This window comes from Sorex fumeus, unplaced genomic scaffold (genome assembly GCF_029834395.1).
Source record: "Sorex fumeus unplaced genomic scaffold, SorFum_2.1 ptg000052l, whole genome shotgun sequence".
NCBI lineage: Eukaryota > Metazoa > Chordata > Mammalia > Eulipotyphla > Soricidae > Sorex > Sorex fumeus.
In genome coordinates, this window is record NW_026606109.1 from 574,430 (window position 1) to 597,491 (window position 23,062).

Below are 23,062 nucleotides of genomic sequence, written 5' to 3' on the forward strand. Positions count from 1 at the left end.
TCTCAGCCTTGCAACTTTTGGTTTTATTATGTCCCAGGAATTCATTGCCCTGGTGGTCTTGGTGGTGGTGGTGGTGATGGTGGGGGATCTTCTGGCTTTCCTATCTACCTGCCTGCCTAGTGAGGGGTCCTCACAGTGAGGTTCTTCAAATTCACCTGACTAGCCAGATGGCTAGATAGCCATACCCTTTGCCCCACTTTTGTTGGCACACTCTCTCGCTAGCTGTCAAGGCTGTTTCATACCTAAAGGAAGGATCAGTTGGGGCAGCAGTATAATGACTCCAGGGCCATTGAAGGGGAAGAGTGAGATGATACTGAAGCAACAGAATTCTGGTAGATTTCTTTTTTTATTTTTTATTTTGCTTTTTGGGTCTCACCCAGCGATGCTCAGGGATTACTCCTGGCTCTTCACTCAGGAATTACTCCTGGCAGTGCTGGGGGACCATATGGGATGCCGGGGATTGAACCTGGATCAGTGGCGTGCAAGGCGAACACCCTACCCATTGTGCTACCACTCCTGCCCCCATTCCTGGTAGCTTTCTTTTTCTTGGAAACTTGGGCAGAGATGAATACCTAGGTCTCATGTGTGTCGTATGTTTAATTTTTGAAGTAATTGAATAACAGATTATTATCTATATTAAAATGTGAGTATAATCTTATTCATCTTTGTACTTAGGTTGAAATGGAAAGCCCACTTTTCTCCAACAATGATGGCTGTGCAGATGACATAGTTATAGAGAAGTACCTGGTTGTATCCAAGGAGTCTGCATCCCATGTTCAGCTTGCCTGCAGTAGGCAACATTGTGCTTTCCCTTTGGATGGAAATGAACTTTGTGTATACAATACTTCCGGTCCTGCATACCAGGTATTAAAAAAAGTTTTTTTTTTTTTTGTTAGATCAGATCACACTAAGAGTCTGACCATTTTTCCACTTCTGTGATTGAGTGATAATACTCTATGGAGTTATTAACAACAATGGGAGAAATAATTGTTAACAAAACATTGTGTTAAGTTTTGACTTTCAGAAAATACATTTTTCGGAAATCACTTAAAAGAAATCTTAAGAACATGACCAAGGGTCCAGAGCAATAGCACAACGGGTAGGGCATTTGCCTTGCACGCGGCTGATCTGGGTTCGATCCCCAACATCCCATATGGTACCCCGAGCACCGCCAGGAGTAATTCCTGATTGCAGAACCAGGAGTAACCCCTGAGCATTGCTGGATGTGACCCCCCCAAAAACTAATTAAATAATATGAAAAAAAAAGAACATGACCAAGAGAAGGCGAATCTAGCACAGTAATGACAAGTTGAACTCTTAAGATTTTTATTATTTTGCTTCAGTTTATTTTTTCAGGCAGGGGAAACTTTGACCATGCCCAGCTCTCTTCAGGGCTTTTTCTCTGCTCAGGGATCACTCCTTGTGGTACTCAGGGGAATCCTATGCAATTTTTGGTATCAAACTGGGGTCAGCTATATGCAAAGCAAGGAAGGATTTAGCATTGTACTCTCTAGGTTTATTTTATTTGAGCCACAGCAGTGCTCAGGGGTTACTCCTGGCTCTGCACTCAGGAATCACTCCTGGTGGTGTTGGAGACCATATGGGATGCCAGGGTCAATCCAGATTTGACTGAACCTGGATCGGCTGCATGCTAGGCAAGCACCTTACCTGCTGTATTATCTTTTTGTCTCCTCTCTCTCTAACTTTAAAGATTTATTATTTTATGTTTTGTGTTTTTGGCCATACCCAGTGGTGCTCAGGGTTTCCTCCTTTTTTTGAGTTCAGGGATCACTCCTGGGGGACCATATGGGGTGCCAGGAATTGAACCTGGTTCTACTGCATGCAAGGCAAATATCTTACCTGCTGTACTATCTTTTTGTCCCCAACACCTATAAATTTTTAATGCAGTACATTTAAAAAAGTTTATTCTGTTAATTGCAGTATCTTTTACATCAAATGAATAGTTTTAAAGACATTCTCATCTTAATTGATATTTATGAAATACAATTATTTCAGTCTTAATAAAAATGGTTTTGTTATATGAAACAAAAAGTAAATACTATTGATCCTTTCTGTATTGAGATTCATTCTGCATTCTTTTGTGCTCATTTCTTTTATTCATCATCACGTTTATGAGATTGATCCATGTGGTTTATTTTTATGACTGCATTATATTCCATTATATAGACCACCTTTGTTCTGTGGTTGAGACCATTGTTTTGTTTCCTTATTTTGAGTGCCACACTTTTCATAATACTTTTGTGCATAGATGTATACAGTCGCTGAGTTGTAGGGCATGCATAATTTAGCTTATAAATTATATAGAAAACTTTAGAATATTCAAATCTCTACTTGTTTAGATGGTGCACAAAAATTCAGATGAGGGGCCATAGCGATAGTATAGTGACTTAGTCATTTTCTTGCACACAGCCAACTCAGGTTCTATCACCAGTACCACATATGGTCTGTCTAGCACTGCTAGGAGTGATTCCCTGAGCACAGCTGTGTATAGCCCCCAAAAAACAAATTCTCTTCCCTTCATTGAAACATTTAAGTTTTGTATTTCAGGTCATTGTTGTAAGGCTTAATTATAATTTTCAATTCCTTGACAGTTAGAGTTATATTTTTGCTTATTGTCGTCTTTGGACTTTTTTTATATACTGTATAGAATTTTTTCCTTTATTACTTTCATTTTTCTTTTGAATGATCTTTTCCTTGTGAATTGAAAGAGTTATTTATGTATTCTAAAAACATACTTTTGGGTACTTTTCCCAGAGTTAGGCCAGATAAATAGGCTGTTAACTCTTTTTTTGTTTGTTGCTGTTGTTTTTGGCCATACCTGGCACTATTCAGGGTGTACTCCTTATTCGGTGCTCAGGTGTCACTCCTGGTATTGCTCAGAGAACTGTATGTGGTGAAGGGAATCAGACTGAAGTTGGCTCCATGCAAGGCGCATGGTATTATTTTTTCTGGTCTGGCTTCTTTTATTCCAGAGTAGTTAGAGCAGAGGCATGCTCAGTCCCTCAGGTCCTTCAGTCATGTTGAATCTACTGTTGGTCCTACTCACTTTATTTTTATTTTTCACTCTAGTTTTCACCTTCCCAAGATAGGTTGACGATTGTTTTAGTATCTACCTTACATCTTTGTTCAACTTTTTTTTTTTATATTTTTATCAGTGAAACACCATGAGGTACAGTTGTAGACTTACAAATTTTTGTGCTTGGGTTTTGATTATTTTTTTCATTTTCATTTCATCATCCTGTTATTCGTCGATTGCCTCGAGCAGGCCCCAGTAACGTCTCTTTCATCCTAGCCCTGAGATTATATTCAAGGCTCCTTAGGAGAATGAGACCCATCATTGTTACTGGTATTTGGCATATTTGGTACGCCAAGGGGAGTTTGCCAGACTCTGCCCTGCTGCATTCGATAGCCTGCAAGTTTGTCCAAAGTAGGAATGAGACAATAAGATGTCATAAAAAAAAAGTTCTGATAACCGCGCGGTTCCGGGATCTGGATTTTATAGTCTCTGAGTCTTGGCCGCTGATGGGATTACACGGCGCCAGGGGGCCAGGTGGTGGGTGTGACCCCCGCCTACTGGAATTTGGAGGATCTGGGTGGAAGATGCTCGACTCCAATTCGAGTAGGCTTGGAGGTCTCGGCCCCGGAACCCGCGTGGCTTTGTCCCTCTGCCAGTACCTTCATGTGTGTGGAGAGTGGTCTCAGCATGGTGGCGGCTGGTCTTGGAGGTCTTCGGCTGCCGGAGCCCTGGTCGGGGCGGGGAGGAAAGCTCAACCCGCTCCCCTCCAAGGGGCTCCGGGAAGGAACACCCAGGCGCGGGGGCAGAGACTGCACTGTTCTCGTCCGGGATCTGGATTTTATAGTCTCTGAGTCTTGGCCGCTGATGGGATTACACGGCGCCAGGGGGCCAGGTGGTGGGTGTGACCCCCGCCTACTGGAATTTGGAGGATCTGGGTGGAAGATGCAATGATCAAATACCCATCCCTCCACCAGTGCCCATTTTCCACCACCATCCCCCCATCCCACTGTGTCTCTGTGGCAGGGCATTCCCTTTTGTTTTCTCTCTCCTTTTGGGTGTTGTGGTCTGCAAAAGAGACATTAAGTGGCAATCATGTTCGGTTCATAGTCTACTTTCATTTGTTCAACTTTTTAAACATATGGATGGCATTTTGATAATTGCTGTATGTGCATGACGACTAATGCTTTCATCTGAATCAGTTTTGGGTTGACTTCAAGACCATCTGAATTCCTTGTAAATGTTTTGCATGTTTTATTAAATTTCTTTTGTTTTGGGACTGGTCTTATCTCTTTGAATACCTGATTATTTTTTGGATGGTTGAACATTACATATGAAAAATGTACAGCTGGTTTAAGACTTTGGATAATCTTTTGGGGGGTGCATTGGACCACACTTTACAATGTTCAGGGGTTACTTCTGGCTCAGAGCTCAGGAATCACTCCTGGCGGTCTTTGGGGGACCATATAGGATGTGTGTGAATATATATATATGTATATATATTATGTTTCGCACTGTACTTATGTTTTACAATACTGTTGCTGTTAGGGTTTCATACATAACATTTTCCCACCTTTCAGTCCCACCTCCTCCTCCTCCTCCCCCTGGTTGAATGCTTCTCTTCATCATAGGCGTTGTGGCTTCTGCTTTCGGTTTTATCCCCCAGGCCCCCCCAGTAGCATATTTCCTACTGAATATCAGTTCTTGTGTTCTTTATTTCCACTGTCTTTGGGTATTCCCAAATATTATTCCACTGTTACGTTTGTTTACGTTTCTGCGTCAGTCTCTCCCCCTCTGGCTAACTTCATTCAGATGATATTCTCCAGGTCCCTCCCTGGAGCAGCATGTAGTAGTCCATTGTGTATAGGTACCGTAGTTTCTTTATCCAATCATCTAGTCTTGGACACTTGGGTCGTTTCCAGATTTTGGCTCTTGTGGGTTGTGCTGCAAGGAACATAGGGGTGCAAATATCTTTTCTCCATTTTTTCTTTCTGAGCCTGTGGGTTATATTCCTAGAAGTGGAGTTGTTGGGTCAAATGGAATCTAGTTTGTTTTTTTTTTTGAGGAATGTCTATACTGCTTTCTAGAAAGGCTGGAACAGTTGACATTCCCAGTAGCAGTGAATAACAGTCCCTTTCTCCCTGCATTCATGCCAACAATAGTATTCTTATTCTTTTTGATGTGTGCCAGTCTGTGAGGTGAGATGATAACATGTTGTTGTTTTGATTTACATCTTCCTGATGATTACTGATGCAGTGCAGTTTTTCACAAGCCTGTAGGCCACTTGTATTTCTTTTTTTGAGGAAGTTTCTCTTCATCTCTTCACATTTTTTGATGGGGTTGTATGTTTTTTCTTGTAAAGTTCTACCAGTGCCTTAAGTATCTTTGATATTAGATGGGTGATGTGTAAGTAACTTTTCCCATCTGAGAGCTCTCCCATAGAGAGCTCCCATCTCTACCTGCCTTTTGAGGTAGAGAGCTTCTTAATTTAATGTCCCATTGGTTTATTTTTTGCTTCCACTTGCGTTTTTAGTGGTGTTTCATCCCTTAGGATGCCTTTAGTTTCAGTGTTATAAAGAGTTCTTCCTATATTTTCCTCTATATAAAGTGTGGCTTCAGACCTGATATCAGGATTTTTAATTCATTTTGATTTGATTCTTGTGCATGGCGTTAAAAAGGGGTCTGATTTTATTTGCATGTAGCTGACAGATTTTCCCAGCCCCACTTGTTGAAGAGGTTTATCTTGCTCTATTTTATATTTTTTGTTCCTTTTTTCAAAGATTAAATGAATATTACTGTCACTGTCCTCCCGTTGTTCATCAATTTTCTCGAGTGGGCCCAGTAATGTCTCCATCGTGAGACTTGTTGTTACTGTGTTTAGCATATCGAGTACATCACGGGGAGCTTGCCAGGCTTTGCCGTGCGGGTGAGATACTTTCGGTAGCTTGCCGGGCTCTCTGAGAGGGGCGGAGGAATCGAACTCGGGTCGGCCATCTTGGCTGCATGCAAGGCAGACGCCCTATCTGCTGTGCTATCACTCCAGCCCTAAATGAATATATACTTGAGATTTTGTCTATGGGTAGCACTGTAGCACTGTCCTCCCATTGTTCATTGATTTGCTTGAGCGGGCCCAGTAATGTCTCCATCGTGAGACCTGTTGTTACTGTGTTTGGCATATTGAATACGTCATGGGTAGTTTGCCAGGCTTTGTCGTGCAGGCAAGATACTCTCAGTAGCTTGCAGGGCTCTATGAGAGGGGCGGAGGAACCGAACCCGGCTCGCCTGGGCCAGCTGCGCGCAAGGCAAACGCCCTACCACTGTGCAGTCGCTCCAGCCCAGTCTCTGGGTATTCAACCCTATTCCATTGATCTCAAGGTCTCTCTTTATTACAATAACATGCTGTTTTAATTACTACCACTTTGTAATACTGTTTGAAGTTGGGGAAAGTGATACTTCCCATCTTCTTTTCCCTGAGGATTGTTTTAGCTATTCAGAGGGCCTTATTGTTCTGTATGAATTTCAGGAGTATTTGATCTATTTCTTTGAAGAATGTCATGGGTATCCTTGTAGGGACTACATTTAACCTTTACAATAATTTGGAGAGTTTTGCCATCTTGATTATAATAATCCTCCCAGTCCACAAGTAGGGGATTTGTTTCCATTTCCTCATGTTCTCTTATTTCTTGAACTAATATTTTGTAGTTTTCTGTGTATAGGCCTTTTACCTATTCAATTAAGCTGATTCAGAAATTCTTGATTTTCTGAAGCACAGTTGTGAATTAAAAAAAAATTTTCTCTTCTCTTTCATTATTTGCATATAGGAAAGCCATGGACTTTTGTGTATTATTTTTGTAGCCTTCCACTTTACTATACAAGTATATTGTTTCTAGAAGATTTTATGTAGTCTTTAAGTTTTCTAAATATACTATCATGCTATCCGCAAATAGTGAGAGATTGACTTCTTCCTTTTCTATCTGGGTGCCCTTAATAACTTTTTCTTGCCTTTTGTGCATGGCATTAGAAAGGAGTCTGATTTCATTTTTTGCATGCAGCTGACAAATTTTCCCAGCACCACTTGTCAAAGAGGTTTACCTTGCTCTATTTTATTTTTTTTTGCTCCTTTATCAAAGATTAAATGAATATATACTTGAGGTTTTATCTCAGGGTGTTCAACTCTATTCCATTGACCTGAGGGTCTCTATTACTTCCAGTACTTTATAGTACTTTAAGTACTATATTGAATAGAAGAGGTGAGAGTGCATGACCTTGTCTTGTCCCTGATCTTAGAAGGAAGGCTTTTAGTTTTTCTCCACTGAGTACAATGTTTGCTGTAGGCTTATGGTAAATGACTTTGATTATATTGAAGAAAGTTCCTTCAGTTCTCATTTTGTTGAGAGTTTTTATCATGAGTGGGTGCTAGATCTTGTCAAATGCTTTCTTTGCATCTGTTGATATGATCATATGATTTTAATTTTTATTGTATTGATATGGTGTACTGTGTTGATTGATTTGCATATGTTAGACCCTCCTTGCATCCCTGGGATGACTCCTATTTGATCAGGGTATATGCTCTTTTTGATGAATTGTTGAATTATTTGCTAGTATTTTGTTGAGGATTTTTGCATCTGTTCATCAGGGACACCAGTCTGTAACTGTAATTACCCCTCCCCACCCACCCCTGCTCTTTCTCTTGTACTGTCTCTGCTTTTGGTATCAGAGTGATGTTTGCTTCATAGAAATTGTTTAGGAGTGTTTCTGTTTCGCAGTTTCCTGGAAGAACCTGAAAAGGATTGACAATAGGTTTTCTTTAAAGGTTAGAAAGAACTCAGTTATGGAATCCATTTGGGCCTGGGATTTTGTTTACTTTGTTTACCATTTCAATTTCCTTGAGAGTGGTAGGCCAGTTCGTCTATTCCAGATCATCTTGATTCACCCTTGGGAGGTTATAGGAGTCCAATCATTTATTCATTTTTTTTAGGTTCTCTCATTTCATACTCGAGCGGGCCCAGTAACGTCTCCATTGGAGACTTTGTTGTTACTGTGTTTGGCATATCGAATACGTCACGGGGAGCTTGCCAGGCTCTGCTGTGCGGGCGAGATACTCTCGGTAGCTTGCCTCGTTCTCCGAGAGGGGCAGAGGAATCGAACTCAGGTCGGCCATGTTGGCTGCGTGCAGGGCAAACGCCCTACCGCTGTGCTATCGCTCCAGCCCATTTCATGGCATAAAGATTCTAAAAGTAATCTCTGATGATCCTTTGAATTTCTGTGGTGTTTGTTGTGATACTTCCTTTCATTTCTGATTCTATTTTATTATGGTTCTTTCTCCTCTCTTCTCTTTCTCCCTCTCCTCCCTCCCTCTCCCGCCCTCTGAGTCTTGCTAGTGGTTTATCGATCTTACTTATTTTTTCAAAGAACCAAATCTTGATTTCATTGATCTTTTGAATTTTGAGGGGATCCCAGTTCACTTATTTCTGCTCTAAGTTTTATTATTTTCTTCCGCTTGTCTGCTTTATTGGCTCCTTTTGTTGGTCATTTTCCAGGTTCTTAAGTTGTGCAGTCAGGTTGTTATGTGGGCCCTTTCTTCCTGATGAATGCTTGCATAGTTATGAGCTTTCCTTTTAACACACTTTTTGCTGTGTCCCACAAGTTCTGGTAGGTTTTTTTCTCATTCTCATTTGTTTCCAGGAATTTTTTTTGTTTCCTTGCTGATTTCTTCTCTGACTCACTAGTTGTTCAATAAGTTGTTTAATTTCCAGGTGTTTGATTTGTTTCTCCATTTCTGTTTGTGATTAATTTCTGTTTCCAGTGTGTCATGATCTGAGAATATTCTTGATACAGTTTCTGTTCTCTTGACATGGGGGAGATATCTTGGAGAATATCCAATCTGCATTGGAGAAGAATGTGTATTTGACTCTTTGTGGATGAAAAGCCCTATGTATTTCTACTACATTCCTTGCTTTCATTTCTTTTCTTAAAGCAAGTATTTACTGAGCTTTCATCTGGTTGGCCTATCAAGAGTGATTGAGAGGAATCTGGAAACAATCTGAGTGAGAACAGATGACTGGTTAAAAAAACTTTGGTACTTTTACACAATGAAATACTATGCAGCTGTTGGGAAAGATGAATTCATGAAATTTGCTTATAAGTGGATGGTCATGGAGAGTATCATGCTAAGTGAAATGAGTCAGAAAGAGAGGGACAGACATAGAATGACTGCACTCATTTGTGGAATATAAAATAACATAATATGAGACTGACACAAGGACCAGGAATATTTCTCCATGATTGGAAGCCTGTCTCATAGAACTGGAATAGAGAAGGGATCACTTGATCAATGATGGTTGGAGGGATCGTTCAGGATCGGACATATGTGCTGAAAATAGATAAAGGAACAAACATGATAACTTATCAGTACCTGTATTGCAAACCATAATGCCCAAAAGTAGAGAGAGGGTATGGGGTTGACTACCATAGAGGCAGGGGGAGGAGTGGGATGGGGAGATACTGGGGACATTGATGGTGGAAAATGTGCACTGGTGGAGGGATGGGTGTTTGATCATTGTATGACTGAAACTCAAACATGAAAGCCTTGCAATTATATCTCACAGTGATTCAATTTTTTAAAAAAGTGATTGAGCAGTGTTGAAGTCTCCAACTATGATTGTGTTGCTATTAGTGTGTTGCTATTAATGTCTTTTTCCAAGTCCATTAGCAGTTATTTTAAGTGTTTCGCTGGTCCCTCTTTAGGTGCATATATGTTTAGAAGTGTGAGTTCTTCCTGATGTGTGCATATCCTTGAGTCACTTTTCTTATAATCTTTTTCAGTTTTTTTGGGTTGTTTTTTTTTTTTTTTGCTTTTTGGGTCACACCTGGCGATGCACAGGGGTTACTCCTGGCTCTGCACTCAGGAATTACTCCTGGCGGTGCTCAGGGGACCATATAGGATGCTGGGAATCGAACCCGAGTTGGCCGCATGCATGGCAAATGCCCTACTGGCTGTGCTATCGCTCCAGCCCCCCTTTTTTCAGTTTGAAGTCTGTGTCATCTTTTACTAGTATAGCCACCCTGGCCTATTTTGGTGGGAGTTGTTTGCTTGAAGGATTGTCTTCCAACCTTTGACTTTGAAACTGTTTTCTCTGACTATTCAAATGTGTTTCTTATAGGCAGCAGAATGTGGGGTTCAGTTTTCTAATTCATCCTGCTGTTCTGTCTCTTAATTGGTTTATTTAGCCCATTGACAGTAAGAAAGATTATTGTCATGGAGTTTTGTGCTATCTTTCTGTGGAGGTTGGTATGTTTGTGGGACTTGTCTGATCTTAAAGTAACATCTTTAGTTCTTCTTGTAAAGATGATTTTGAGTCTGTGAAATTACCAAGTTGTTGTTATCTGTGAAGTTGTGTATCATTCCTTCAAAGCTGAATGAGAGTCTGGCTGGGTAAAGTATTCTTGGTTAGTTCATTTTATTGAGGATTTTTTTTTTCAATCTATATTGCAGCACTGTCTTCGGGTCCAGAAGATTTCATTTGGCAAATCTGTGGGTAAATCTTAAGGACACTCCATGTGTATAATTTACTTCTTTGGTCTTGCTGCTATCAAGATTCTATTCTGTCTCTATCAATGGTTTTCATCATTTTGATTAGGATGTGTCTTAGAGTATTTTTGTTTGGATTTCTTTTAGCTGGTACCCTTTGGCCTCCTGGATCTTGGTTCATGCACTCCCTAGCTCTGGGAACTTCTCAGCAATTTTGTCTTTGACTGTTGCTTCTTTATTAAGATGGCCTTCCTGCCCTTCAGAGATTTTGTTGATTCTTATGTTATTCCTTTTGACTTCATCCCAAAGTTCTCTTGTCTGTTGTTCATTTAATTTGAGACTGTGCTGGTGAGGCCTTCCAGTGAGTTTTTAGTTTCTCCTACCGAGTTTATTAGTTCTGTCATTTCTGTTCATAGTTTACTCATTTCTGTTCTCATAGCCTCTTGTGTTTTATTGGCTGTCTATTCCATTGTTTCTTTGAGCTTGTTAAATGTCCTAGGAATTTTCCGCTCTTAGTTCCTTTTAGATAGTACAGTGGTAGGGTGTTTGCCTTGCACGCAGCCAACATGGCTGACCTGAGTTCGATTCCTCTGCCCCTCTCGGAGAGCCCGGCAAGCTACCGAGAGTATCTCGCCCGCACGGCAGAGCCTGGCAAGCTCCCCGTGATGTCTTCCATATGCCAGACACAGTAACAACCAAGTCTCCAATGGAGACGTTACTGGGCCCGCTCGAGCAAATCGATGATCAACGGGAGGGCCTTTACTTTACTTTACATAGTTCCTTTTCAGAGAGATTATATAGGTGGGTATTACTGATTGAGTCCTCAGGATCACAATCTTCATCTACTACTCATGGTGGGATTCTGCACAGATTCCTCTTGCAGTCTTGGAGTACATCTGTATCTCTTCATTTGGTGTCCTTTCCACTGTCAGGGAGATCACTGGAATTGCTCTGTTGAGTTGAGGAGGTGACCTTGCAGCTGCCACTTCAGAGGCCTAGGGCACTGCATTTTGACCTGTGGGCAGACCTAGCTTTCCTGTCCTGACTGGTCTGTGTTTTGTGTGCCTCTCCCAGTATGGTGGGAGATAGTTCCTTCCTTATTAGATTGGTTGTATTCTTACTTAAAAGCAGATATTTATTAAAATTCAAGCATAGGGAAGGCTATCATTTTTAAAAATTTTTGTTAGTGAAACACCATGAGGTACAGTTGTAGACTTACAATTTTTTTGTGCTTGGGTTTCAGTTATACAATGATTGAGTACCCATCCCTCCACCAGTGCCCATTCTCCACCTCCAGTGCTCCTAATATCCCTCCCACCCCCCAACCCCCCATCCCACCCCACTCCTGTGGCAGGTCTCTATTCCCTTTTGTTTTCTCTCTCCTTTTGGGTGCTGTGGTTTGCAAAAGAGGCACTAGTGGCAGTCATATTCGGTCTATATTCTACTTTCAGCACGCATCTCTCATCCTGGGAGGATTCCAACACCCTTTATTTGGTGCTCCCTTCTTTATCTGAGCTGCCTTTTCCCCTAGCATGTGCAGCTGGCGTCCAAGCCTTGGAGTGAACCTCCTGGTACTTATCTCGGCTATTCTTGGGTGTTAGTCTCCTATTTTGTTACTTTATATTCCCCAGATGAATGCAATCTTTCTATGTCTGTCCCTCTCTTTCTGACTCATTTCACTTAGCATGATACTTAGGAAGGCTATCTTAAGGCTGTTTTCAGGCTATCTCTTTTCAGGTGTGCCGTAAGGTGATGGGGTACTTTATCTTTCTCCCCAAAAGATTCTTTTGTTCATATGTGAAAAATGATGCATTTATTTACACCACTTTTGTGCTTCAGTCCCTTAACAGAAAACTCTGCTTCTAAGCTGCCTCCCTGGGATTATCCCTCTGCCTGGAAGGAGTGTTGTAATGGGGAGTACTGCTCTGACTGTCCTTTCCCTTTGTCACCTTGCTTTCCTTATGTTCTGGTACCTCACAGGAATATATATGTATTTGAGAGGGTTATTATTATTTTTATTTTTGACTTTTGAACCACATCTGGAAATGCTCAGGAATTACTCCTGGTGGTGTTCAGGGAACCATATGGGATTCCATGGATCTAACCCAGGTCGGTCATGTGCAAGGCAGATACCCTACACACTGTATTATCTCTCTGGTACCTTTTACTTTTTCTTGTCATTCTCACTAGGAGGGTTGGTACAGATGAACCAGCCCTGTTGTTTCCGAGTGAGAGTTGTCATTAGGAGTGACTACCTGCTCTCAATGTATCATCTTGTAAGCACCTTAGCTTACTATGACACAGATCACCAGGATTTCCTGATTCTGTTGCATCATTTGCCCAGGGCCTCCACTTGTAATGTGTTTATCTTTGTTTTTTTCCTTTCCTTCATCCTACAAGCCCTTGGGTAGAAGATAATGAATTGAGTATCTTAATCAAGGGATATCTTGCCTAAACCCATCCTGCTGCCTTATTTTACATTGTTCTTGTATCTTCTTTGGAGTTTCCCATTCACTCCCATAGTCTTCACAGCCTCCCACATCTCCCTCTCCTCTCTTCTATACCTGCAGAAGTAAAATATTCTTGGAAAGCAACATGGTCATCATTTTCCTCTGCTTGTGCATTTCTGCTGACTTCCAGTATCCAGGTGTTGGATATCACTGGGTTATCCTTGCTCTTCCCTCAGGGAGCTTAGGTTTATTGAGCCACTCCCACAACAGTGCTCCTGAGGCATACTCAATTCCATCAGGCATGAATAATCCTATATTGCTTTTCTCTTTCTTTTATGTCATTTGCATGGTTTATTTAGCAATAAACCATTTTTTGACTTGATTTATTTTTTTCATTTTTTATAATTTTATTTATTGAATCACCGTGAGAGCAGTTACAGAGCTTTCAGGTTTAGTCTCAGTAACATAATGAAACACCCGTACCTTCACCAGTGCCCATTCTCCACCCCCTAAAACCCCAGCATACCCCCATCCCACACCCTCCTTCTACCTAAGGGGCAGGTGATTTTCACATTACTCTCTCTCTCTCTACTTTGATTACATTCAATATTTTGATACCAGACCCACCATTATTATTTGGGATTTTACCCCAACACTCAGATCTGCTGAAAAGGCAACAGGAGACGATTTGTTTTCTATTGCTGGTTATGAATAACGTGTCGTGTGATTGCAGTAATGGCCACGTAATTTTGAAATTCCGAAATTTTGACAATTAAATCTGGAGGGATTTCTGCCAAAACCTGCTGGGTTCTGAGATTTGTTCCTGAGTCTTTTGGATCATGGCTGTTAAGCAGCTTGATCAGGAGCCAGAGAGGTCGTTCGTGGGCGGCAACTTGGGGTCTCATTGGGACGGGGAGGAGAGGGCCGGCTCCACTCCCATCCCGTGAGGCCCCATGTGTCTTGTCACGGTGGGCCCAATCCTAACTGTCCAGTGGCCTCTGGAGGATGGTGGCCACCAGGTCACCAGGGGCAACAGGCCAAGGCACGAAACCTATTCCCACCTGGGGTGGCCCAGCGCCAGTAACCTACTGCAGGGACTGGACGCATTTCTGCCAGTAGGCTCTGGATTCCGCGATTTGTTTCTGAGTCTCTGGGATGATAGCCATTTAACGGCTTGATCAGGAGCCAGAGAGACCATTCGTTGGCAGTGACTCCGGGTCTCGTTGGAGTGAGGAGGAGGGGAAAGGGCCGGCTCCACCCCCATCCCGTGAGGCCCTGTGTGTCTTGTCACTGAGGACCCAAACCTGACTGTCCAATGGCCTCTGGTGGATGGCATCCACCGAGCTGCCAAGGGGGAGGAGGTGGAGGGACAGCACCCTTTCCTCCGTGGGTTGGCCCGGTGACAGTAACCTACTGCAGGGTCCGGACTCATTTATGCCAAAAGCTGCTGGGTTTCGAGATTTGTTTCTGAGTCTCTGGGATCATGGCCGTTAAGCATCTTGATCAGGAGCCAGAGAGGCCGTTCGTGAGCAGCAACTCGGGGTCTCATTGGGATGGGGAGGAAAGGGCCGGCTCCATCCCCATCCCATGAGGCCCCACGTGTCTCGTCACTGTGGGCCCAAACCTGACTGTCCAATGGGCTCTGGAGGATGACGGCCCTGGGGCCACCAGGGGAAACAGGTCAAGGTATGAAACATACTCCCACCTGGGGTGGCCCAGTGCCTATAACCTACTGCAGGAATTGGACGCATTTCTGCCAAAAGCTGTTGGGTTTCGAGATTTGTTTCTGAGTCTCTGGGATCATGGCCATTAAGCAGTTCCATTAGGAACCAGAGAGGCCATGCCTCCAATTATATAGCTGAGCCAGAGGTGGTTTGTGGGTGTGTCTCCCACATACCTAACTTTTGGCTATTTACTTTCTTGGTAAACTTTGCCTCAAGTTTTTGGGGTCTGGCGAAGGGCACAGCAGTAATTTTGGGGTATCTGGATGTCTGAAGGCACCATCAGGCTGCTGATGCATTCGTCTCACAGGTATAGATTGACCTGCTGGCTGCACCATACCCCCTGCAATGTCCTTTTTATATAGACACAGGAAGACAGTTCATGCTGTGCTTTGTAACATGGGAGTTAATTGACTCCAAAATAATATTTACTCCTAGGCATCCATATTTACTTGACTAAAGCCTCAGTTGCCCTTAATTCCTAGCACTACTCAGTTGCCCTCAGTTCCTAGGGTCCCGACGAAGGGAGTGGATGGACCCATGGCAAGCTGTAAGCTACCCTGGCATCAAAAGGAGACAAGCTAAGCGCCCTAAGTATAATAAGTTAAGATCATGGTCATGGAACAAACTCTTATTTTTATTTTTATTTTTTTGGTTTTTGGGTCACACCTGGCGGTGCTCAGGGGACCATATGGGATGCTGGGAATCGAACCCGGGTCGGCCGCGTGCAAGGCAAACGCCCTACCTGCTGTGCTATCTCTCCAGCCCCCCAAACTCTATCTTGACCCAAAAAGAAGTAACTGAATGAGGACCTTGCTTCTGGGGTTAGGGAAGACTAACCTGGCCTGAGGACTGCTGTCTGGAATATATAGTGAGATGTCCATAGGAGGAGTAAACCTTTAAGCTTAACATATCTCTTGCTGTGTTCATGCAAAATGACTAGAAATATTATAAGAAGTAAATTTACTATGGATCACTTCTTATCTTACCTTTTTCTTAGCTGAGGGAAGGAGAAAGCAATGCACACTGGATAGAACTTTTCCCTTGAGCAGATCTCTTAGTAATCTAGAGTAATCTCCTCAGATGAGATTTTGTCCTTGAGTTAATCTCCTGAAGGAGTGACTTTACCTCTGTTTGTTGTTATGATAATGTTCACCCCCCTTCTTTGTGTATTTCCACCCTTCATGATGTCTTTATAACTATGCTGTAAGGGGTAAGAAAGAACTAGAAAGTTGACAATGAGACATTGGAGACAAGAGGAGGACAGTGGCAACTTTGGGACTTTGAGATCTGAGGACTAGACAAAGACTAGAAATTCAATGACTAGAAAGATGAGAACTGAGACTTTGGGACATTGAAGTCTTTGAGGACTAGAAGGAGGACTAGATGACGACGATGACTGGAAGTAGGGGACTATGAGACTAGATGAAACAAGGAAAGAGATAATAAGGTAGAGGACTTTGAGGTCTACAAGGAGACTAGGATGATAGAACTATGATGACTGGAACTGTGACCAAAACTATGACTATGTTTGCGCCATGAGGGGAGAGATTGGAATATGCCGGGGAGGAGAGAGAAATAAACTGACTACTGACCCGCTTGGGGCCCATGCCCAGTTTCTCTGTTCCCTGGGTCCTTTGTCCATCACCGCTGTTGTCTAACCTGGAGAGGCGGCTCTTGGCCACCAAATGCCTGAGTTCTGTGTGCCTATGCCTTTTATTTGGAAACTCACATCCGGGTGCTCCATAAAACCTCCTTACATATGTGGCAGGGCAGCCTCTCCCCATTCCACCTCTTTCCAGAAGTTTCTTACACCTGTCTTGCTTTCCCAGTGTCCTGAGTATTCTCTTTCGTTAAACCTTGTTCTTCTTCTCATACAGCTGCCCCACTTCTGGTAGGTTCTGGGAATGAAAAATCTTTTCCATTTAATGTCTTAGGTTTGAGGTTGCTATATTCTATTGTTTTTTAATATGTTACCTATAATCTATTTTTTTGTTAACTCTTTAGCTTCTTACTCTAAGAGGACACTCTCATCCAATTACTGCTGTGGCATTTGGCAACATAGAGAATGCACCTCTCATATGTTCTGCATCCCAAGATTGTGTTATTTTGTGGAACCTGGATAAATGCAGAGAGAATGTTCTTCAAGGTAAATGAACATGTATGGCATCATTTAAAAATATTCAGAGTAACAGTTCTTCCTGAAATATACTTAGTAACATTGGAGATTTGGGATTGCTTATTGTTTCTTTGGATTTGAAACCAGACGTCTAATCTGAATCTTCTGATGGGAGGCATATGACCCATGCATATTGTTTGACCTTTACTATGTGGGAGGCTAATCTCAGTTCACTTGTTTTATTTTATTTTATTTTATTTTTATATTCATTTATTTTTTCACAAAGCTGTTCATGATTGGATTTCAGTCATACAGTGTTCCAACACCCATCCCTCCACCAGTGTAATTTCTCATCACCAGTGTCCCCAGGTTCCCTCCCATCCCTCCAAGCTCCCTCACACCCCCCCTGCCTCTATAGCAGGCACCTCTCTTCTCTCTCTTTTTCTCTTTCCCTTTCATTTTAGACATTATGGTTTGCAATGCAGATGCTGAAAGATTATCATGATATCCCTAAACCTACTTTCAACACTTAGTTCCTCTTCAGAGTGATCATTTCCAACTGACATTGTCATAATGGATCCTCCTTTATCTTAACTACCCTCCACCCACCACACCCTTGTGGTGATTTCCAGCCATTGACCAGTCCTTCTGGTTTTCTCTGATCTTTGATATTAGTTTCATACTGTTTAAAAAAATTTTTTTATATCCCATAAATGAATGCGGTCATTCTATATCTGTCCCTCTCCTTCTGACTCATTTCTCTCAGCATGATACTCTCCAAGCCCATCCATTTATAGGTAAATTTTGTGACCTCATACTACACAGACCTAACAGCGTCTCTGTAGTATTCCATTGTGTAGATGTACCATGGTTTCTTTGTCCATTCGTCTGTTCTTAGACACTCAGGTTGTTTCCAGATTCTGATTATTGTGAATAGTGCTCAATGAACATAGGAGTGCAGATGGTGTTTCTGCTTTGTGTTTTTGAACCCCTGGGGAATATTACCAGAAGTGGTATTGCTGGGTAAAATGGGAGCTCAATTTCTAGTTTCTTTGAGAAATGTCCGTATTATTTTCCAGAAAGGCTGGACCAGTTGGTATCCTCACCAGCAATTAATGAGGGTCCCTTTCTCCCCATGTCTGCGCCATGGTTGTTCTTGTTCTTTTGGATGTGTGCCAGTCTCTGTGGTGTGAGATGATAGATCATTGTTGTTTTGATTTGCGTCTCCCTGATGGTTAGTGATGTAGAGCATTTTTTCAAGTGCCTTTTAGCCATTCAAAGTTTTTCTTTGAGGAAGTTTCTGTTCATTTCTTTTTCCCATTTTTTGATGGGGTTATATATTTTTTCTTGTAGAGTTCTACCAGTGCCTTGTGCATCTTTGATATTAACCCTTTATCAGATGGGTATTGAGTGAAAAGTTTTTCCAATTCCATGGGCTGGCTTTGTATCTTGGTCACTGTTTTTTTTTGAGGTACAGAAGCTTCTTAGTTTAGTATAGTCCTATTTGTTAATCTTTGCTTCCACTTGCTTAGTCAGCAGTGTTTCATCTCTGAAGATGCCTTGAGTTTCAATGTCATAGAGAGTTTTGCCTATGTTTTCTTCTGTGTACCTTATGGATTCAGGTCTAATGTTGAGGTCTTTAAATCCATTTTAATCTGAATTTTGTAGAGGTCAGAGTTCTTTTTTTTTTTTTTTTGCAGGTAGCTGTTCAGTTTTCCCAGCACCACTTGTTAGAGGCTTTCCTTGCTCCACTTCATATTTCTTGCTCTCTTATCAAAGATTAGGTGATCATATATTTGAGCATCTGTGCCAGGATATTCAACTCTGTTTCATTGGTCAGCAGGTCTGTCTTTAATCCATACCATGCTGTTTTAATTACTACTGCTTTGTAGAACAGTTTAAAGTTGGGGAAGGTGATGCCTCACATCTTTTTCCTAAGGATTGCTTTAACTATGGGGTTTATTGTTCTATATGAATTTCATGAGTGTTTGATCTATTTCTTTGAAAAATGTCAGAGATATCCTTATAGGGATATCCTTATAGGGCTGGAGTAATAGCACAGCGACTGACCTGACTGACCCGGGTTCAATTCTTCCACCCCTCTCGGAGAGCCTGGCAAGCTACTGAGAGTATCTCGCCTGCACTGCAAAGCTTGGCAAGCTACCCGTGACGTATTCGATATGCCAAACAGAGTAACAACAAGTCTCACAATGGAGATGTTACTGGGCCCGCTTGAGCAAATTGATGAACAAGGGAAGGACAGTGACAGTGACATCCTTATAGGGAACACATTGAATCTGTATAATGGTTTTGGGAGTATTGTCATACTGACAATGTAATTTTTAATTTTTATGACTGAAACACCATGAGGTACAGTTGTAGACTTACAAATTTTTTGTGCTTGGGTTTCAGTTATACAATGATTGAGTACCCATCCCTCCACCATGCCCATTCCCCACCTCCAATGCTCCCAGCATCCCTCCCGCACCCCATACCCCCCTATCCCACCACACTCCTGTGCCAGGGCATTCCCTTTTGTTTTCTCTCTCCTTTTGGGTGCTGTGGTTTGCAAAAGAGGCATTGAGTGGCAATCATGTTCGGTCTATACTTTCAGCATGCATCTCTCATCCTGGGAGGATCCTCCCAACACCCTTTACTTGGTGCTCTATCTCTATCTGAGCTGCCTTTTCCCCTAGCATATGTGGCTGGCCTCCAAGCCATGGAGTAAACCTCCTGGTACTTATCTTGGCTATTCTTGGGTGTTAGTCTCCCATTTTGTTACTTTATATTCCCCAGCCCTTTTGGAAAACAGTATGAACGATTCTCAAAAATATTAGAAATTGAGCTCCCATTTGACCCAGCAATACCACTCCTGGGAATATATTCTGGCGAGGCAAAAAAGTACAGTCGAAATGACATCTGCACTTCTATGTTCATTGCTGCATTATTCACAATAGCCAAAATCTGAAAAAAACCCGAGTGCCTGAGAACAGATGACTGGTTAAAGAAACTTTGGTACATCTACACAATGGAGTACTATGCAGCTGTTAGAAAAAAAGAAGTCATGAAATTTACATACAAGTGGTACTACATGGAAAGTGTCATGCTAAGTGAAATGAGTCAGAAAGAGAGGGACAGGCATAGAAAGATTGCATTCATCTGGAGAATATAAAGTAATTCTTTCATTTCTTGAAGTAACGTGTTGTAGTTTTCTTTTCACAGGTCCTTTACCTTAGTTAAGGTGATTCCGAGGTACTTGATTTTCTGTGACACATCTGTGAACGGCATTTTTAAAAAAAATATCACTTTCTTCTCTTGCATTATTTGCATATAGGAAAGCCATGGACTTTTAAGTATTGATTTTGTAACCTGCCACTCTACTATACAAATCTATTGTTTATAGGAGTTTTTTTGGTAGAGACTTTAGGTTTCTCTAAGTACAATATCATGTCATGTGCAAATAGTGAGAGCTTGACTTCTTCGTTTTCTATCTGGATGCCCTTAAAATCGTTTTCTTCCCTAAGTGCTATGGTGGGTACTTCCAGCACTACTTTTTGGTAATCAAAGACTTGATTACCATTTCAATTCCCTCAATGGCAATAGATCTATTAGGTATTCCAAATCTTCTTGGTTTAACCTTGAGAGGTTATAAGAATCCAGGAAGTTATCCATTTCTTCAAGATTCTCTATTTCATGCTGTAAAGATTTTCAAAGTAATCTCTGATGATCCTATAGATTTCTGCATTTCTGTTTTGATGTTCCACTTTGCATTTCTGATATGGTTTACTAGGTTCCTCTCTCTCCGTTTCTTTATGAGTCTTGCTAGTGGCTTATCAATCTTGTTTATTTTCTCAAAGAACCAGCTTTTGGTTTCATTGATCTTTTGGATTCTTTTGGGATCCCAGCCTATTGATTTCTACTCTAAGTTTTATAATCTCCTCCCTCCTGCCTGGTTTGGGCTCCTTTTGTTGGTCATTTTCCAAGATCTAAGCTGCGAGATGTGTGTCCTCTCTTCTTTTCTGAGGAATGTTTGTAGAGCTATAAACTTTCCTCTTAACACTGCCTTTGCTGTGTCCCACAAGTTCTGGTAGCTCATGTTCTTATTCTCATTTGTTTCCAGAATTTTTTTTTAAATGTAGGAGTACTGCTATTTATTCAGCCACTGATTTGGCTGATTGAATTGTGCGTGAACTCCACCTTACTTTTTTTCCCATTTTTTATAATTTTATTTATTGAATCACTGTGAGAAGAGTTACAGAGCTTTCCGGTTTAAGTCTTGGTCATACAATGAAACACCTGTACCTTCACCAGTGCTCATTCTTCACCACCAAAAACCCCAGTATACCCGCATCCCACACCTTCCCTTACCTGTGGGGCAGATGATTTCCACATTACTCTCTCTCTACTTTGATTACATTCAATATTTTGACACCAGACCCACCATTATTATTTGAGATTTTACCCCAATATTCAGATCTGCCAAAAAGGCAACAGTAGAAAATTTGTTTTCTGTTGCTGGTTATGAATAACATATGATGCCGCCTGACTGCAGTAATGGCCGCAATTTTGAAATTCTGAAATTTTAACAAATCTGAAAGGAATTTTTTTCCAAAACCTGCTGGGTTCCGAGATTTGCTCCTGAGTCTCTGGGATCATGGCCGTTAAGCAGCTTGATCAGGAGCCAGAAAGGCCATTTGTGGGCGATGACTTGGGGTCTTGTTGGGGTGGGGTGGACAGGACTGGCTCCACCCCCATCCCATGAGGCCTAAAATGTCTCATCACTGTGGGCCCAATCCTGACTGTCCAGTGACCTCTGGCGGATGGCGGCCACCGAGCCGCCTAGGGGGAGGAGGTGGAGGGACAGCACCCTTTCCCCCCTGGGATGGCCTAGCGACAGTAACCTACTGCGCGGTCTGGACTCATTTCTGCCAATAGCTGCTGGGTTTCAAGATTTGTTTCTGAGTCTCTGGGATCATGGCCATTAAGTAGCTTGATCAGGAGCCAGAGAGGCATTTCGTGGGTGGCAACTCGGGGTCTCGTTGGGCTGGGGAGGAAAGGGCTGGCTCCACCCCCATCCGTGAGGCCCTGCGTGTCTCATCACTGCAGGCCCAAACCTGACTGTTCAGTGGCCTCTGGAGGATGACGGCCACCGGGCCTCCAGGGGGAATAGGCCAAGGCACAAAACCTATTCCAACCTTGGGTGGCCTGGCACCAGTAACCGACTGCAGGGACTGGATGCATTTCTGCCAAAAGCCGTTGGGTTTCGAGATTTGTTTTTGAGTCTCTGGGACCATGGCCATTAAGCAGTTCGATCAGGAACCAGAGAAGCCATGCCTCCAATTATATAGCTGAACCGGAGGAGGTTGTGGGTGTGTCTCCCACATACCTAACTTTTGGCCGTTTACTTTCTTGGTAAACTTTGCCCCAAGTTTTTGGGGTCTGGCCAAAGGCACAGCAGCAATTTTGGGGTATCTGGAAGCCTAAAGGAGCCATGAGGCTGCTGATGCATTCGTCTCACAGGTACAGATTGACCTGCTGGCGGCACCATACCCCTATTTTCAGGAATCTTTTGATTTCCTCTTTGATTTTCTTTCTAACTCACTGGTTGTTCAGCAGTGAGCTGTTTAACTTCCAGATGTTCGATCTAAATTTCTGTTTCTGTATGTGATTCACTTGTATTTTCAGTGCATCATGGTCTGAAAAGATCATTAATTCAATTTCTATCCTCTTAATTTCATGGAGGTGTGGTTTGTGGCCCACCATGTGATCTGTTTTGTAGAATGCCCCTGTGCACTGGAGAAGAATGTGTATTCAACTTTTGGGGGATGAAAAGTCTATTTATCTACTGACCCCCTCTATCTCCTTTCTTCCCTCAAATAAAGTATGTCCTTGCTGAGCTTTAGTCTGGTTGATCTATTCGGAGATGACAGCAATGTTCAAGTCTTCAACTACTATTGTGCTGCTATCAGTATCTTTCTTCAGGTCTATTAGCAATGGTTTCAAGTATTTTTCTTGTCCTTCATTAGGTGCCTATACATTTAGGAGGGTGAGTCTTCCCAGTATACCAATATCTTAATCATTAAGAAATGACCTTCACTTGTCTCATAACTTTTTTCAGTCTGAAATCCATGCAGTCTTATACTAGAATGGCCACCTTGACTTTTTTGAGGGGGTTGTTTTCTTGGAGAATTGTTTTCCAGCCTTTGA

At 42.2% G+C, this 23,062-nt stretch overlaps 1 protein-coding gene across 1 annotated transcript in view; it reads left to right on the plus strand.

Moving 5' to 3' along the window:
• The first annotated feature begins 706 nt into the window (after positions 1-706).
• The window catches only part of WDR27 (WD repeat domain 27), a 67,356-nt gene continuing 45,000 nt past the window's right edge, over positions 707-23,062 (plus strand). Inside the window, exons 1-2 of the mRNA XM_056124916.1 lie at positions 707-864; positions 16,744-16,885. The gene's annotated coding sequence lies outside the window, so the exon portion shown is untranslated. The remainder of the gene's footprint in view (positions 865-16,743; positions 16,886-23,062) is intronic.